This window comes from Polypterus senegalus, chromosome 4 (genome assembly GCF_016835505.1).
Source record: "Polypterus senegalus isolate Bchr_013 chromosome 4, ASM1683550v1, whole genome shotgun sequence".
NCBI classification, from domain to species: Eukaryota; Metazoa; Chordata; class Cladistia; order Polypteriformes; family Polypteridae; genus Polypterus; species Polypterus senegalus.
This window is the reverse complement of record NC_053157.1, coordinates 19,659,268-19,675,288: the sequence shown is the minus strand read 5'-3', so window position 1 is coordinate 19,675,288 and position 16,021 is coordinate 19,659,268. Positions and strand designations below refer to the sequence as shown.

At 39.0% G+C, this 16,021-nt stretch overlaps 1 protein-coding gene across 8 annotated transcripts in view; it reads right to left on the bottom strand.

Annotated features, from left to right (window-relative positions):
* rapgef2 (Rap guanine nucleotide exchange factor (GEF) 2) overlaps window positions 1-16,021 on the bottom strand; it is a 388,985-nt gene that overhangs the window by 177,648 nt on the left and 195,316 nt on the right. Inside the window, exon 1 of one of the 8 annotated variants that reach the window (XM_039750325.1) lies at window positions 8,705-8,799. The exons of the other annotated variants lie outside the window; for them this stretch is intronic. The gene's annotated coding sequence lies outside the window, so the exon portion shown is untranslated. Of the gene's footprint in view, window positions 1-8,704; window positions 8,800-16,021 lie in introns of those variants that run through there. 8 annotated transcript variants of the gene reach the window in all.

Genomic DNA, 16,021 nt, shown 5'->3' with positions numbered 1-16,021 from the left:
TTTAAAAGGCATTTTTAACCACATCCAAAAGTCACGGTTTTTCACAATTCGCGGGTGCTCTAGGAACGTAACCCCCGCGAATTTTGGGGGTGTACTGTACATTCACTTCTCAAGTTCCATCATTCCACTAGACTAAATACATCTGCATGCAAATCAAGAACAAAAGCTGGGTAGGGGGCCATTTTATCTGGAGGAGCATTAATTTATCCCAGGTTACATTTATGAATCCCCAAGTAAACTACCATGAAGGTTTTTGGGATGGAGGAGGAAAACCTCACAACAACATAAGGAGAACACTGACATTACGCTGTACTGAAGCAGATTTAGTACATGTTCTTTGTGTGATGTGTTTTGAAACAGTCCAGTGTTGCAATTGGCACAGCAGAAGTGTGTTTCTTTGGATACTTATAATATTTTTTCTATTGTTTGCACATGAGAGGGTAGAATGTCAGTGCCTAATCTGTATGATGGATGCATTACTGTAGACTACCACAGCACAAAGCTTAGTGACTTCCGCACTTCTCCTGACATGAACATTCACAGTTGTTGCATTGTGAACAGTGCTTAGGGGGAAGACATTTTCTTGTCCTTCTACCTAACTGCAATCATTTTCCCTTTCTTGACATGGTGCTACTGACATATCACAAAGAACGTTCAAGCAACCAAATTCACCGGTTATATAATGGCAATTATGGTCCCACAGTGCCATATGCATCAGTTTTACTATCCTTGTCAACATCTGATGACTGATTCACATTGTCACTATCGCTCAATTCAACTAAACGTTCAGTTTCAGTTTATTCTAAAACTGCATTTATGGCTTTTCATTTGCCATTGTATTTTTCATTGAAGGCTCTACTCTACTCATTAATATTGATAAGTTACCTTAGTTTTATCAAAATCAAGATTTTTTTACAGCATGATGCTATTTCATCCACTACATAACAGCAAAATATGGTCCCAAGAGTTATTTGGGGTTAACACTGTAAAATGCATCATTAACCATCATCGTAAGTTTGACTCGGGTTTAAACATTCTAGCATAGATTCCAAGCCTGAGTCACACTTGCAGTTAAAATACTAATTTCCTCGACAGTTTACCATCCTGTTTAATTGGATGAACAAAATCTAGTACACCAAGTGGAAACAACAATATATTTAAAAGCCAGAATAATCAGAATCAATTTATTGCTTGAATTTGAGACATACAAGAATTGATTTTGGTTTGGTGCAAAAATATGAATTACAAGACATTATCAGCTCAAGGCAACACAATTTCAACCTATAATAAATCTGATATTATACAAACAACTATGCAAATATGACAGTTTCCTGAACAAAAACATTTACAAACTTCAATAATGCTCTCAAATAAATAGAAAAACTATACAAAATAATATAGATATCAAACAGTACAAGTTGACCAAGTAAGAAGTATTTATGAATAGACAAACCATTTATAAGTTGTAAAAAGTTAGGAGTAACCCTATGTAACTTTACATAACAATGAAATAAACCCCAGAGCTTTGAATCATGTTGTTTATACAATAGTGTATTTTTAACAAGTTTCAGAATAAGCATAATTTCCGAGTCTCTCATGTAACAGAAAGGACAGCAGCTTGTGCAATTAAATTGAAATTTCTTCTTAAATAAAATCGGGTGGACAAACACATTAAAACAAAATGAAAATCAGCTAAATATTTAAGCATAACAGATCTATTTTATTATTATGTGAAAATCACAATGACATGCGCTGCTTTAATCTTGTGAACTGATATGCACTAGTTTAACCACAGAGCCAACAGATTTTTTAAATAACTCATTCCCTCATCATGGGCCCCTGCATTCCAGTTACACAACAGTCCAGTCCCCCACTGGAATGCTACTGCACAGTGGAGGAATGTAAACGCGCTCATCACTAGCATCACACTGGACTGACTAAGCCAGAGGAACGTGAACTACAGCAATTTACTGACACAGAACAACACAAAGCCATATTTAGAAAAAATGAACGTGGGATTCGGGCACAAACAGAAAGACAGGATGTGGCGGACAGAACTTATGTAGTAAGAGAGATAAAGGAAGAATTAGATGATCAAAGATAATTGTTACTGATCTGTGAGGGGAAATACTTTATTCTTTACAGAGAAACACAGTATTGGGCTCTATTCTATTTGACAATTTCAAATAACCACTTACCTCTAAATCATTCAAAATTCCCAAAATACACTATGCCTTTCTTCTGGTTTTATACTGAAGCAATCACTACTTCACATGCAAAGTTTGCAGTGTATGGGAAGGGGGTGGGTGGTGGTCTGTAATAAAATCACTGTGAATGGCCTCAAGAAGTAATGGTGTTTAAAAATAAAAAATAAAAAACTTTGCATTAAACATGGCAGTAATAAAACATGCAATTATAACTATACAATACTAAAGTACACAACAAGAAACTAAAGAGCTGTCTAAGGAGAGTTAAGGCAAATAAGCCATGCTGTCTCTCGACAAGAACCTTTTTCAGATCTTTATCAATGCACGACATAATCTCCGTGCCTATTGTGTTACTGCACCACAGTCCAAGGCTTAGTGACTTCCTCATTTCCAACGAAACAAATATTGATAGCTGCTACATTGTGATGATCAGTGTTTAGAGGCTAATGTCTTTCTGGTAAATCTACTTGATTACAATTATTTTGCCTTTTTTGCCATGTAGCTACTGTCACAACACAGTGAACCAAAACGATAAGAACCAAAATCCACCAGGCATATCACGGCAGTTTGGTTGTGCAGTGCCATAGCCATCATTTTTACTATCCTTGTCAATGTCTGATGACTAATCCACATCGCCATTACTATCACTCAGTTCTGTAATAAAATCATTGTGAATGGCTTCACAAGTAAGGGTGTTTTATCATTAAAAAAAACCTTTGCAATAAACATGGATTCTGGAAGTACACAACGAGACATTAAAGAGCTGTCTACGGAGATTGAAGGCAGATAGATAGATACAGTGGTGTGAAAAACTATTTGCCCCCTTCCTGATTTCTTATTCTTTTGCATGTTTGTCACACAAAATGTTTCTGATCATCAAACACATTTAACCATTAGTCAAATATAACACAAGTAAACAGAAAATGCAGTTTTTAAATGATGGTTTTTATTATTTAGGGAGAACAAAAATCCAAACCTACATGGCCCTGTGTGAAAAAGTAATTGCCCCCTTGTTAAAAAATAACCTAACTGTGGTGTATCACACCTGAGTTCAATTTCCGTAGCCACCCCAGACCTGATTACTGCCACACCTGTTTCAATCAAGAAATCACTTAAATAGGAGCTGCCTGACACAGAGAAGTAGACCAAAAGCACCTCAAAAGCTAGACATCATGCCAAGATCCAAAGAAATTCAGGAACAAATGAGAACAGAAGTAATTGAGATCTATCAGTCTGGTAAAGGTTATAAAGCCATTTCTAAAGCTTTGGGACTCCAGCGAACCACAGTGAGAGCCATTATCCACAAATGGCAAAAACATGGAACAGTGGTGAACCTTCCCAGGAGTGGCCGGCCGACCAAAATTACCCCAAGAGCGCAGAGACGACTCATCCGAGAGGTCACAAAGACCCCAGGACGTCTAAAGAACTGCAGGCCTCACTTGCCTCAATTAAGGTCAGTGTTCATGACTCCACCATAAGAAAGAGACTGGGCAAAAACGGCCTGCATGGCAGATTTCCAAGACGCAAACCACTGTTAAGCAAAAAGAACATTAGGGCTCGTCTCAATTTTGCTAAGAAACATCTCAATGATTGCCAAGACTTTTGGGAAAATACCTTGTGGACTGATGAGACAAAAGTTGAACGTTTTGGAAGGCAAATGTCCCGTTAAATCTGGCGTAAAAGGAACACAGCATTTCAGAAAAAGAACATCATACCAACAGTAAAATATGGTGGTGGTAGTGTGATGGTCTGGGGTTGTTTTGCTGCTTCAGGACCTGGAAGGCTTGCTGTGATAGATGGAACCATGAATTCTACTGTCTACCAAAAAAATCTGTTCGTCAACTCAAGCTGAAGGAATCTTGGGTGCTGCAACATGACAATGACCCAAAACACACCAGCAAATCCACCTCTGAATGGCTGAAGAAAAACAACTGAGATTTTATATGATAATGACTTTGGCAGGAAAAAAAAAGACTTTACTTTTACCTTTTTCAGAAGAAACTAGACTAAAATGATTATTCATAATTATGATAGTTAATCTACAGGCAGCTAGTATTATATAAACATCTGAACTGTAAATGTTTAGATGTTGTCTGTTCTGCCTCGTAAACATGTAAAGAGAAAGCATGTCTAGGATTACATTGAGCAACACTTTTTTGTTTTGTTTGTTTTACTTTTTCTTTCTAAAAACTTGTTCTTTGATTAGAGTAGACGGCTTCAAGTTGAACACAAATTTAATTTTGTGTGCTTTACAATAGTATTTGGAGAAACATGAAATTAACTATGAATTTGGCATGTTTACTCACTTAATGATGCCGGCACATTGTATTAGTTCAGATGAACAAAAAACGTGTTGCTGCTGATTTTTGTTTTTATTTTGCATCTGCTGCCTTTTGTTTCAGGGTCTAACAATAGAAGGGAAGCATCGATGGATTCCACTTGCCCGGATACTGTTTTTCCATTGTTGCAAATACCTGGTGAAACCATTCGCCATGTTTGTCACTAACTGCACTGGCAGGGAATAAATCCAAGTGTGAATGCAGAAAATGAATCTTTAGTAGCATTTTCCACTTATTGGTGTTGTGTACTTGAAGCATGTTGTCTACCAGCTGGACACAGTAGGGTGCTCTGCAATTGCCAAGAAAATTCTCAACATCATCCCTGAATGCTCTCCTTGCAGTTTTTTCTGGCCCCACTAGCAGGTTTGCAAACTGCTTGTCGTCGATGACGTGTCTGATTTGTGGACCAAGACAAAAATGCCATCTTTAATCTTGGCATCAGTTATTCTTGGAAATATATTTCTCAAATATAAAAATCCTTCACCTTGCTTGTTCATTACTTTTCATCAGTCCAAGTTTAATTAGTGAATTAGATGAAGTGGTGGATAGTGTATCCAAGGGACATGTTGGTGAAGAGAACAGAGGGGTTGAGGACGTGATGGGTAGGTATGGTGTCAAGGAGAGGAATGAAGAAGGTCAGATGGGAGTGGATTTTTCAAAAAGGATGGGCATGACTTTGGTAAATACATATTTTAAGAAGAATGGAGGAAGATGCACATAGATGTATTATACCATATGCAAGAGGGTCAGTCTGGGGGAGGTTAGAGACAGCAAAGCATTGGAAGGGGAAAATGTAGTTAGGCAGCATAGGATAGTTGTCTGTAGGATGATGTTGGAGATTAAGTAGAGGAAGACAGTGAGGTCAGAGCCAAGGATCAAATGGTGAAAGCTGAAAAAGAAAGGCTGCAAGGTAGAGTTCAAGGAGGAGGTAAAACAGACACTAGGTGGCACTGAAGAGTTACTAGATAGCTGGGCATCTACAGCGGAAGTGGTAAGGGAGACAGGTAGAAGGCTGTGATTTCTGGACAGTGGAAGGAGGAAAAAGAAATCTGATAGTGGAATGAGGACGTACAGGAGAGTATACCGAGGAAGAGGTTGGTGAAGAAGAAGTGGGATAATCAGAGAGATGAAGAAAGTAGTCAGGTGTACAAGGAGATAAGGCACAAGATGAAAGAGGTGGCAAAGACTAAGGATAAGGAGTATGATGAGTTGTATGATAGACTGGACACTAAGGAGGGAGATGAAGACCTGTACCAATTGGCTAGACAGAGAGACTGAGCTGGGAAAGATAAGCAGCAGATTAGTGTGATAAAGGATAATGATGGAAATCAGACAGGAGTCCCCATGGACTATTATGTTTACAGATGACACTGCTATCAGTAACAAGTGAAGGGAGCAGGTTGAAGAGACCCTGAATAGGTGGAGATATGCTCTAGACAGGAGACAAATGAACATTAGTAGGACCAACACAGAATACATGTGTGTGAATGAAAGGGAGGTCAGAGGAATGGTGAGGATGCAGGGATTAGAGTTGGTAAAAGTGGATGAGTTTAAATACTTGAGATCAATAGTACAAAGTAACAGGGAATGAAGAAGAGAGGTGAAGAAGAGAGTGCAGGCAGGCTGGAGTGGGTGGAGAAGAGTGTCAGGAGTGATTTGTGACAGACAGTTATCAACAAGAGTGAAAGGGAATGTCTACAAGATGGTCATATGACAAGCTATTTCAAATGGGTTGGAGAAGGTGGCACTGACAAAAAAAACAGAAGACAGAGCTGAAGAAGGCAGAGTTAAAGATATTAAGATTTGCATTGGATGCAATGAGGATGGACAGGATTAGGAAGAAATAGTATATTAGAGGGTCACCTCAGGTTGGATGGTTTGGAGAGAAAACCAGAGAGGCAAGATTGCATTGGTTTATATATGTGCAGAGGAGGCAAGAGGGAAAGAGGAAGGCCCAAGAGTAGTTCATAGAAGTGGTGAGAGAGTACATGCAGGAGGGGGTTGTGACGGAGCAAGATGCAGAGGAAATAAAGATATGGAAACAGATGATCCACTGTGGCGACTGTTAACAGGATGGGCCGAAAGAAGAATTAGAAGATAAACCATAAAAGATTAACTGTAAGTAAATCAATAGTAAATTTTTAAAATGATTAATTGTAGCATGCTGGAAGGATTAGAAATACTATCTAATACTATCTAAGAGATCCGATATCCTGGATTCTAAATCCAGTGCCAGGTTATTGTCTTTGTGGGGTTTGCATGTTCTCTCAGCATCTGCATTGGTTAGATGGGCTCTCATTATCTATATGCCATTCTAACAGCCATTTTCTGGGCTCACAAGCTTGGGGGTATTGGAATAAAAATTTTCAACAGATTAAGGTGAAATGGTGATCACAAATAAAACTAGGCACTGTGTGAGTGTACATATGAGTAGGTCCTGTAATGGACTGGTACCTTGTTAAAGGCTGGTTCCTGTCTAGTGTCCCCAGATAATATTAATATTCTGTTTTAAAAGTGAAAAGCCACAATTTCCATGTATTATTGTTATCTTTATTAGTTTGTAATTTGGGTGACACATGTATCCAAGGTGATTAAACTAATTACATTTCTTTTATCTTTTAAATTGGAGCACAGACAGGTGAAGTGACTTGCTCACAAACAGTGTCAGTAGTGGGATTTGAACCCACAATCTCAGGGTATTAAGTTCAAAGCCTTAACCACTATGCCTTATGTTTTCAACAATTTGATTAGTCAGGCTAAAGAGTTAATAAAGAGATACAAACTAGTTAAAAAAAATAAACATATTATATACAGAACTTGTTAGTGTATAAACTGCATTACAGAGTCACCAGGAGGGCATTCAAAACAGAACTCTAGATGGGATGTCTATTTATTTTACTACACACATGAAATGAAATGTTTAAACCTGAACTAAATTATTTCCTTAAGTGAAATGTGTTTGAATGTTACATATAATTAAAGGCTAATACATTTAAAACCAATGCCCAAATATAGTTTCCTTCTTGCAGCCAGTGCTACTGGAATATAAATTCAAAGACCTCTGTGACACCCAAATTTACTGTACCACACACAACTCTAAAATTATTAAAAAAAAAACAAAAACTGAGTGGTCAATTTCAGAAATGAATAGTTCAGTTAAAGTTTAATAAGGCTGACAGGGTGTTATTTGTTTTGTTATTTTTTCATTGATTGTAAATGTGACTGAAGTATACGGACTTCAGGAATTCTGAAAAAAGACGAAATCCTGATATATACAAAAACAAAGCACTCAGCCTTGCTGGCAGGAAAACAGTTACAAATAGCAGCTGAACACATTTTGCAACTTGCGACATCTACATCACGGTGTGGGGCTGAAAATAACTAAAAATAAACTCTCTCAACAGCTCGCTGCTGTAATTCAAAGTCACATCAAAGAACAATAATTCTGTCAGCTCCGGCAAGGAACAAGCAATGCTGTTGATAGGCTAACAGAAAGTCTGCACTATGTCTTGTCTTTCCAATTTATTTCTGTTTTTTTGATAAAGGAAATTGGGTCTGTTTACTACTGTAGCTTTTTTGATTCTGTCAAGCTTCTAACTGAATAAAGGCAACTCTCAGGAAGGAAAACAGAAATCTCTCTGTCACACACACACTCATTCATGCATGCATGCATGGGTTGAGCAAAACCCACTATCACACTCGCCACCTTTAAATTTAGCGCTTTATCAGTCGCACAGATAACAATTAATCCCAAAAAACGTAAATCCCATCCATGTGCTGCACACTTATGCCTATGGAATAAATCCCAAACTTCGCTTTACACCAGAGCAACATTTAAACTCCTGCCACATGAGATTTATTGCTACAGTATTCACACCATCTCCAAACTCTATTTGTAAATTATTTATATTAATATCAGTTATAAATAGTACAGTTTATGTAAATCAAGTAAGAAAAAAAAACAGAATCAAACCACTGCTGTTTTACTAGGCAACTACTGTCCCACACAACTTTAACTTCATAAGCTATTATTCCTTAAGATCTGCTTAGTCTGCTGCAGCTTACAAGTGCTATTATTTAAACTCACCAAACAACTGTCAAAATAAAACAGAACTCCCTAAAAAGCAGCAGTTGAAAAGAGTCAATTCCAACCTGTACCTCTCGTCAGGCAAATCCAAATAGTGTCTCTCTTCCCTCAAAAGCTTCAGTCATGAAAGCCATTTTTCTCTGAGAGCGTGCTCGCCCGCTGTCTGAAACTCGGCTCCCACTTCCCTGCCTGAACGTGGAAAGGGACGGGAGCCAACATTCCTGTGGAAGGCTCATTTCCTGCCAGGGTGACCCAACCACCTCTGCGAGATGCAGATCTGAGTGCAGCATATTGTCCCCGCACATTCCTCTTCCGCATACCAGCCCTGTGACCTGAGCAGCGGCACAACAGCTGTTCTTTGTCAATCCTGTCCATTAGGCGGCCAGCAATTCCTGAAGCTAAAGAAATTGAGAGTAATCCACCAAATTACTCACTGTACCTATATCAAGGTCAGGCAGCAGACAGACAGGGCTTAAGAGTGGGGCAAGGCTAAATTGTATTTGGGTATTGGAATAAAACGGCAAAAGATAGATAATGATGTACAGTAAGTATGATTGTGATGTAGACCCGAAATTCACAGACAATCATTTAGGAATTTTATAAACAGTAAAAACTGCATCAAATGATCCATTTAAGGTAACGTTCATAAATGGCAGAGAGCTGAACACTTAAACATCTGACATTAAATTTCATCCCTTGCCTTCCTTATTTAATCACAGGAGGAGGAGCTCATCTTCTTACCAATGATTTACATCACCAAAATCTGGAAAATAAACTCGACATAATTCTAAATCTGAAGCATATTTTTTTTAAATTATTGCATTACGTAATATGAAAGGTCCTTTCCAACAGGTAAATATTTAACTTTGGACACGGTTCCTTTTTCCATGTGTGGTAATGATGATCTAATACTGTCTGTGTAAGCTTCCCAGGAATACTAAAACTGCAAGATATTCAATTCTGGGGGCTGATCAGGAATGGGCTGCTTACTTGATTTTTTTGTTTTTTCTCCCCACACTCGAGGGTTGGTTGAAGCTAAAAGTGTGGATTATTCAAACCCTTTACAAACTAGACTAAATGCAACAGCTCAGATTGAGGACATTTTATGCCAGTCACAAATAACAATACTAGAATTTTTTTTAAAGGAATACTCTACCCAAAATGATATTTTATGTTATGTAGCCCATGTTGTTTGTTCTAATGGCCAAGACTTTTAAAGTAACAATTTCACAAAGAACAGAGACAACAAACATTATGATAGATGGAGATCAGCAATGGACCACAGGAACAATATATAAATGTCAGTTAAAACTTCCTGGTTACTCATGCTGCACAATCCACACATCACATCACCCGGTTGGATGCTCACAACTTCAAAAAGCAAATATATTTGTTAAAATATTGTTAAATAAATATTTTCTGGATAATTAGAGCATTGCACACGGAGGAAACACATTTATCTAAGATCAAATTTTTCAGTTGAAGAGCCACCCATTTCCTCATTCACTAGTCAAGAGTCCTGTCTACTTCTTAGGGAGGAGTGGTGACTCTCTGGCTAAAGAATCAGGGCTGGTCACTCAAAGGTTGCCAGTTCGATTCCGGGCAGTCACAGATGGAATGCTACTCTGTGGTTGTCTTGAGCAAGGCCCTTAACCTGCAATTGCGCAGTGCAAGGGCACTGTACAAATAGCTGACCCCAAAACACTAAAACTATTGGCCACCACTACAAACTGCGGAAAGTAAGAAACATAGAAAAACAAATACCATTTTTGGGTGGAGTATTATTTTAAGACTGTAGATTGAAATACAAGACTTACTCCTAGAATAACTAATAACCATAATGCACTATTGCCACATGTAAAAAAAATACCGTAAAATTCCTACTTGCACATACTAATCATTACACAACACACTGCCATTCTTCAACACCATTTGTGAGTGTAACTATGTTACCTCCAAACTTCTGCCTTCCTATACTGAATTGACATAAATCCTCTGCACCTGAAGAATCTCAGTGCATACAGTGCATCCGGAAAGTATTCACAGTGCATCACTTTTTCCACATTTTGTTATGTTACAGCCTTATTCCAAAATGGATTAAATTCATTTTTTTCCTCAGAATTCTACACACAACACCCCATAATGACAACATGAAAAAAGTTTACTTGAGATTTTTGCAAATTTATTAAAAATAAAAAACTGAGAAATCACATGTACATAAATATTCACAGCCTTTGCTCAATACTTTGTCGATGCACCTTTGGCAGCAATTACAGCCTCAAGTCTTTTTGAATATGATGCCACAAGCTTGGCACACCTATCCTTGGCTAATTTTGTCCATTCTTCTTTGCAGCACCTCTCAAGCTCCATCAGGTTGGATTGGAAGCATCAGTGCAGAGCCATTTTAAGATCTCTCCGGAGATGTTCAATTGGATTCAAGTCTGGGCTCTGGCTGGGCCACTCAAGGACATTCACAGAGTTGTCCTGAAGCCACTCCTTTGATATCTTGGCTGTGTGCTTAGGGTTGTTGTTCTGCTGAAAGATGAACCGTCGCCCCAGTCTCAGGTCAAGAGCGCTCTGGAGCAGGTTTTCATCCAGGATGTCTCTGTACATTGCTGCAGTCATCTTTCCCTTTATCCTGACTAGTCTCCCAGTTCCTGCCGCTGAAAAACATCCCCACAGCATGATGCTGCCACCACCATGCTTCACTGTAGGGATGGTATTGGCCTGGTGATGTGCGGTGCCTGGTTTCCTCCAAACGTGACACCTGGCATTCACACCAAAGAGTTCAATCTTTGTCTCATCAGACGAAAGAATTTTGTTTCTCATGGTCTGAGAGTCCTTCAGGTGCCTGTTGGCAAACTCCAGGCGGGCAGCCATGTTCATTTTACTAAGGAGTGGCTTCCGTCTGGCCACTCTACCATACAGGCCTGATTGGTGGATTGCTGCAGAGATGGTTGTCCTTCTGGAAGGTTCTCCTCACTCCACAGAGGACCTCTGGAGCTCTGACAGAGCAACCATTGGGTTCTTGGTCACCTCCCTGACTAAGGCCCTTCTCCCCCGATCACTCAATTTAGATGGACAGCCAGCCATCTAAGAGTCCTGGTGGTTTCGAACTTATTCCACTTACGGATGATGGTGGCCACTGTGCTCATTGGGACCTTCAAAGCAGCAGAAATTTTCTGTAACCTTTCCCAGATTTGTGCCTCGAGACAATCCTGTCTCGGAGGTCTACAGACAATTCCTTTGACTTCATACTTGGTTTGTGCTCTGACATGAACTGTCAACTGTGGGACCTTCTATAGACAGGTGTGTGCCTTTCCAAATCAGGTCCAATCAACTGAATTTACCACAGGTGGACTCCAATGAAGCTGCAGAAACATCTCAAGGATGATCAGGGGAAACAGGATGCACCTGAGCTCAATTTTGAGCTTCATAGTAAAGGCTGTGAATACTTATGTACATGTGCTTTCTCAGTTATTTTATTTTTAACAAATTTGCAAAAATCTCAAGTAAACTCTTTTCACGTTGTCATTATGGGGTGTTGTGTGTAGAATTCTGAGGAAAAAATTGAATTTAATCAATTTTGGAATAAGGTTGTAAAATAACAAAATGTGGAAAAAGTGATGCGCTGTGAATACTTTCCGGATGCACTGTATATTTAAATAAAAATAAAAAAAAAAACTTCTGCTCCAATTACCTTAAAATTGCTTGGTATTTTAATGACATTTCAATTTTGAAAAGTTGGTTTCTGAGTTAGGTCTCCCAATTAAAAATCAGAGTTTTATAGTTAAATACTGTGCTGCATGGATTAGAATTTATCTCTCCTGTGAAATCTCTTACCCTTGGAGGTTTTTACATTTTATTGCAATTCAAAATTAAATCACATAAGATTTAATTGGACTTCTTCACATTGATTAACAGAAAAACACTTTCATGTCAAGGTGAAATGAGATCACTGCAAAGTGGTTCAAACTAATAACAAACGTAAAACATAAAATAACTGACTGCGTAAGTATTCAGCCCCTTTAATATGAGACACACAAATATATCACAAGAGCAGCCAATTCCATTTAGAAGTCACAGAATTACTTCAATGGAGACCACCAGTCTAGAGTTTCAATTGACTGTTGTAAAAATGCACTTCTGCATGTGTAAGGGACAACTTCTGATAAATCAGTATGGTAGCTTAGCCTACACAATAAAGTCAAAAGAACACTCCAAGCAACTCTGTGAAGAGGAAACTGAAAAGAACAGTTCAGGGGGAAGGTGGCAAGAAAATATCCAAGTCACTGAATATCCCTTGAAGTCCAGTTAAATCTGTCAAAAGAAATGAAAAGGGCATAGCATAGACGTAAGAAGTAAATCTGCTTAGAGCAGATGGTCCACAAAGACTGAGTAACTGTGTGAAAAGATGGCCAGACCAGTAAGGGAGGCCACCAGGAGACCTATGAGAAGCCCAAGAGTATGAGACGCTACATTGGCTGAGATTGGAGAAACTGTGTACACAATGGTCGCCCAGTTGCTTCACCAGTCACAGCTTTATGGTGCATAGATAAAGCAAATATTTCTTGGCTAGAGTTTTCCAGGAAAGGAAAAGGGTTCTATACTTTGATCAGACCTTGACTTATTTGAGTCAAGGTGTTTCAGTTGATTGCAGTTTAAATGCACCTGATCCAATGTATGGTGAGCCTGTATGGTGGACTATTCTAAAACAATGAACACTCTTTGCAACTCCATGAAAAGGTGACTGCAAGGCACAAATCAGGGGACAGAGACAAGAAAATCATTGAATATCCTATGGAGTCCATTTAAATCGGTCAGTAACAAATGAAAAGGTTATGTCACAGCTGAAAATCTGCCCACAGTAGGCCATCCACAAAAAGTGAGTGACCGTGCAAGACGATGACTAGTGAGGAAAGCCATCATGACATCTATGATAACTCTGAAGGTGTTATAAGTTACAGTGCCTGAGAGGCTGTAGAGTCTGTGCAGACAACAAATGTTACTTGGCAGCTTCACCAGAAACAGCTTTATGGGAGACTGACAAAGAGAAAGCCACTGTTACAAAAAACTGAACATGACATCTCAGCTAGAATTAGCCAGAAGGGACACAGGAGACTCATATATCAGCTGAAAGAAGGTTTTATGGTCTGATAAGACCAAAATTGAGCTTGCTGGCCATCAGACTAAACGCTGTGTTATGCTGCACAATATGAAAAATACACCATCCTCACCATGAATCCTATTGGTGGCAGCATCATGATCTAAGGATGTTTCTCTTTAACAGACCCTGATTGGCTTGCATAGGTAAAATGAAAGCAGCAAAATACAGAGAAATCCTGGAAGAAAAAAAAAACCTAATAAAACCTGCAAGAAACCTGCACCTTAGGAGATTAGTCTTCCAACAAGACAACAACCCCATCAAGCCAAAGCTTTAAAAACAACAATACTAATGTCCTAAAGTGGCCGAGTTAAGAGTTAATCCAAATTTATGGCTGGACTTGAAAAAAAACTGTTCATTCATGATCCCCATGACACCAGACAGTGCTTGAGCAGTTTTCCAAAGAAGATTTGGGAAAATGGCTGTATCCAGATGTGTAAAACTGACAGGAGGACACCTGAAGACAAGGACTCAAGAATGTCATGGCTAGCAAAAGTGCAACTACTAAATATTGAATCAAATGGGGTGAATACTTACGCAGTTAACTATTTTGTGCTTTAATTTTTGTAATCAATTTAAACTGTGACTCAATTTTGTATGATAAAAACCGTGAAATCTTCCAAGGGAGTGAATAGTTTTTAAAGGTACTATCTATACTAATAAAAGGCAAAGCCCACCCTCCCTCCCTCCCTCCCTCCCTCCCTCCCTCCCTCCCTCCCTCACTCACTCACTCACTCACTCATCACTAATTCTCCAACTTCCCGTGTGGGTGGAAGGCTGAAATTTGGCAGGTTCATTCCTTACAGCTTCCTTACAAAAGTTGGGCAGGTTTTATATCGAAATTCTACGCGTAATGGTCATAACTGGAAGCAGTTTTTCCCCATTTACTGTAATGGAGATGAGCTTCAACGCCGTGGGGGCGGAGTTTCGTGTGACATCATCACGCCTCCCACGTAATCACGCAGTACATAGAAAACCAGGAAGACCTCAAAAAGCGCTGAAGAAAACATGCATTATATAATTGAGAAGGCAGCGAAACAATAAGAAGCGAAAGTGACATATACAACCATATTCATGAGTTCTGCTACTTGAAACAAAGCACGATGTAAACCTACACTTTAAATTAAGTTCATAGACAGGCTGCCGCTGGCGTTTGTAATTTAGTGCCTGCCCATATAAGGCCGTCCGTCAGCGGCAATCCAATAGCAAACTGCCACTAAATATTCACGGGTTAAGGACTGTGCTTATGGAGAGGAAGATGAGATGGTCAGGGTGGTGTTTGACACAAACTCAGCGAAACTGCGAGAGAAAGTTTTAAGTGCCAGGACTAAGGTAACATTAAATACAGCCATGGACATAGCACAGATGGCACCAGCACAGCTGGGAACCTTCGATGCATGTACACCGAGCGGCTCACGTGAACTGGCGCAGTGCACAGATAAAAGGCAACAGTTCCAAAGAGCTGAACAAAACCGAATTACACAATTGAAAAGGCAGCAAAAATATGAAGCGTCTCATACATACAAGCATATTCATAAATCCAACTACTGCGGAAACAAAGCACACGTTGGAAAAAGTCAATGTCCCGCTAAAGGAAGACAGTGTAAAAAAAACCGTGCATGCAGTGTGTCAGGTCTCAGATAAAGAAGAAGACGAGCTGTTTATTGATGCAGTAAAAAACGAATCGATGAATGAAACCTGTCATCTTTACAACGATTGACAAACACGGAATGTAACTTGAACACAACACATCCTACAAATACGAACCTGATTGAAAGAAATAATGATAATCAAATCCTTGATGACAGCAACACTCAGTAACACTCACAAAACAAATACTGTATATTGACAGTCATGTTACGTTATTTTTAAAATGTTCCCTTTTCTTTTCTAGCTTTTTAACACACTACTTCTCGCTGCGCGCGGGTATATATATATATATATATATATATATGTATATATATATAACCCGATCTACATACTCGAATAATGGATACTTTATTAGCCATCAATGATTGTTTTGGTAAAGCCATACTCAGTGTATTCATTAGATGAACGGTAAAAAGTAAGAGCGAGGGAGGATGACTTATTGAGGCATGCAGGCTGTAGTGCGTCAACTCTATCTGAATTGCGATCACATTTGAAAAAATATATCTTTTCAAGTTCTATTTAGTCCATATGTGTCAAACTCAAGGGCGCGGGCCACATCCGCCCCGTGTAATTA